The following is a 3,588-nucleotide window of genomic DNA, read 5'->3' on the forward strand; positions in this document are numbered from 1 at the left end:
AAATATATATATTCAAATTAAATATGTAATCCACCTTTAAATAGCCCGGCTCTCTTTAAGTGACATTCATCTTGGTGATAAAAAGCTGGTTCAAATACTGAGATATAAATAATATTAGTGTCAGCTATTTTTAATCTTTCTCATATTTTTCATTCAAATTGTATTAGAGCCATCATCCAAGGCTGCATCCAAAATAATGTTCTGATTTACATATGAATAAATTCAATATCAAAAAATAATATTTCTCCTACCTACTTAGCTTCAGATAAAAAAGCAGTCTTAAAGCCAGAAACATGTCACTGTTGGCTGATATTGCCGGTGTGAAATTAATTAATTTTTTTTCAAATTGTGTTTTTTTCCTCTCTGTGAAGAGTGTGGAGGAGGAAGACCCCGGGAGATTTTCTCTACATGAGTTATGATAACAATATGCTGTGTTTTCTGAGGAACAACAACATTTATTTAAAATGTTAACACGCCCTTAAACATCAAAAGTGGAGCACAGCAAGCCTCTGTCACACTGTGCAGCGGCCCTCGGCCACAGCCTGTACAGGGCAGGCCAGGCTGTAACTTCATTTACATCCCATTGACAGTAGACAGTTTCTTTGGCAACAACAGAGAATAATCTCCTTGTGTATGCATACATAGACTTTGACTCTGGTTTTTTCATTCTTCCAAATACTGCATACCAGTACACAGAAACATACACACTTCATCCTTCCAGTTTACACTGATAATGGTGGCAGATAAACCTCTCAAATGTAATTGTAATTCATAAAACAACGGGTCTCTGATTCCAGACAGAAAAAGGCCTCATCACTAATGACCATCAATGTTGCCAGCAGATTCTTCAGCAGTAGCTAGCAAAATTGTGCTAATGCAAATTCTAAAATGCAGACAATGTCTTCAGTGGACTTTTTAACCTTTCAACATTCTCTTCTTTTTTTTTTTACAGGGTCTTAGTGTTGGCAGAGCGCATTATATAATGCTAAACTTTAATGCTAGACTGAGAATTGATTTGTAAAATAAACTTTAAATAGGAAATAATTGGAGAAAGAATATTTAATAAGTTTGGCAATGTAAAGTTTTCTAACGAAGATTTTTTAGGGAGTTGGTTAGCAAAAGCTTTGACTAAATAATTTGCAGAATATAGCTGTTTGCTAAAAACAGACCTTTCCCTTTGAAAGTAGAGTATGTCTGTATAGGTAGACGTTGTATTTAGTTAGTGTACATGTGAACGTTAGCAGCTTAATCTATTCTGATTAATATTTGCATGCACAAAGTATTCATCTTGACAGGCCTTTTCATGCTTAGTTACTGACAGTTCAGATATCGTATAACCGTTGATAGTGGGGGAGTTAAGCTATAGTCAATGGGAGCACATAGTTTCAAGGATATACTTTTGAGAATAGTTTGAGGTTGTCAAGTTTTCTGACTCAGCTGTCCGAGTCCTGCCAGTCCTCTTAACGTGGGTACAGTATGGAGGGACAGATGGAGCAGAGGCAGAGAAGGCGACCTTCTTCTCCTCTCTTGTCGCTTTGTTGATGAGAAGCTTGAAGAATCAGTGCATAACATCCTGTCTGCTCTGTTGGTATTAATAACTCACCAAGAGATGAGTTCTGTCAGAGACGCAGGATGGTTTTATTGAGGCTAGAAGCTGCTGGAGCTCTGCTGAGAGGATCAAACTCAAGCTGAGCCAGCCAATGTCCAAATATCTAACTGGTCCAGTTAAGTGAATTAGGTCAATGTAATTCTCCTCACCATGGACACACTGCAGGGGACTGTGCTGCTGCATGTGTTTGGGAAATGTAGATAAAAACACTGTATTAGACATGACTTGAAGGAGGTTTTGTCAAAACATGTTGCAATCCTTCCGCTGTAATAGGATCAAAGTTTCTTCCATCTATGATGTTGTGAAATGTCTGATACAGTTACTTATTTTATTAATAGTGGCGTATGATCAAATGGAGCTTTTGGCCCCAGCAATAGCTGTAGTTTTCATAATTCTAAAGAAAACACTCAGGTTTGAGGGATTTTCCAGAATAACAGCACAGACCTTTCACTGATGGATCACCATGGCAATGGCTATGACTATACGTGCAGCGTGTGAGATGGAAAGTATTTCACACAAGTAGGATGTTGCCATGAAAAGCAGTTTATCAGGATGAGATAAACACCATATTCTTATGATTATTCATGATGTGTGTGTGTGTGTGTGTGTGTGTGTTTGTGTTTGTGTGTGTGTGGTTCTCTGTGGGTGTGCATTTGGCTTATTATGCGAACAATAAGAAAATGGTTCTGTCTCTGTGTAAAATTATATCAGTTGTTTAACTGGCCAAAAGTTTATCACATATAATTGGTCAATCAATTAAAGTTTTAAATGGAACAAAGCTCTAAAATATATTTGGTGTTCATCTGCTTACACCACATACATAACTCAATTCAGAAATACACTTTGGGTGGTGCTGAGTTTGGCATCTACCTTTTGGCACTTTGGATACAATTAGGATTTTTGTTCACAGTTGTTTATAGACATACAATATTTGTATAAACCACTCATGTGTGTGAACGTGTTTGTTTGTTTTTACACCTCTGACCACTTGGTGTATCCTTATTCTGAGGTAATTGATAACGTTTTTTAAAGCAGGTCATGTAATCAAGTTCAGGCACTTCTGCTTTGTAAAACAAACAGTGTTTACTGTGCCTCAGTCCATGCCCTGAATATGATTATGTACTTTTTTGGAACATTTTTATTTATTGTAAATGAGAAGGAGATAATGTTCTCTGCTACAACAACCTCTGAGCTGTATAATAAATCAAACTTTTACTGAAATACAGAAAGTGAAGTAGCAATACCTCAGCCCAAAAATACACCATTGCAAGCAGGGCTCTCGACATTATAAATGGCCCGCTGGCCCGGAAGCACTATTTAGACACCCCGGGCCAGCATAACGTACTTTCCACTTGCCCGCTCGGGCCACTAAAAATATTGCTTTAAAAAAAAAAAATGGTCCTGTGGTATTGGTATTTTGACTAGCAATTTAGTTAAATTGTTTCGTTTATTAACGCTACAACATAGCGTTTCGTGCGGCGGTTGTCGTTGTTGGGTGAAAAGCAAACAGCTGTTTGCTGCGGAGCGCAGCGCGAGCAGGCTCCCGTGAGCGGCAGCGCGCTCCTTCTTCACTACAGACTATCGCGCCACCTAACCATTCGCCTAAATGTTTTTAATACCGGCAGCGGTAACCGGCCAAGCGCCGGGCAAAAAACAATCTTCAAATAAAAGAAAGTCACCGGAAGAGTTAAAGGAGAGTGACAGGGAGTATGAGAAGAAGAGGGAGAGAAAGTTTCAGCCAGCTTGATCGATGGAGTTGGCTTCAATACGATGCCAATATAAAGGTCTTCTGTTGACTCTGTACATCAATGCCGACCTATGCTGACAAGTAAGTGAAGAGTAGAACATATAAAGGTATATTGGCTTCAGGGAAATGTCCCAGCAGGTTAGGAGAATGAAGGTTCTAATCTGTTACAGAGCCATTATGTCTCACTCCTGATGACAGGAAGCAGGAGGGTATTATACAAAATAATAACACT

The sequence above is a fragment of the Notothenia coriiceps genome, unplaced genomic scaffold, assembly GCF_000735185.1.
Source record: "Notothenia coriiceps isolate Sejong01 unplaced genomic scaffold, NC01 NC01_scaffold00004074, whole genome shotgun sequence".
Taxonomy (NCBI): domain Eukaryota; kingdom Metazoa; phylum Chordata; class Actinopteri; order Perciformes; family Nototheniidae; genus Notothenia; species Notothenia coriiceps.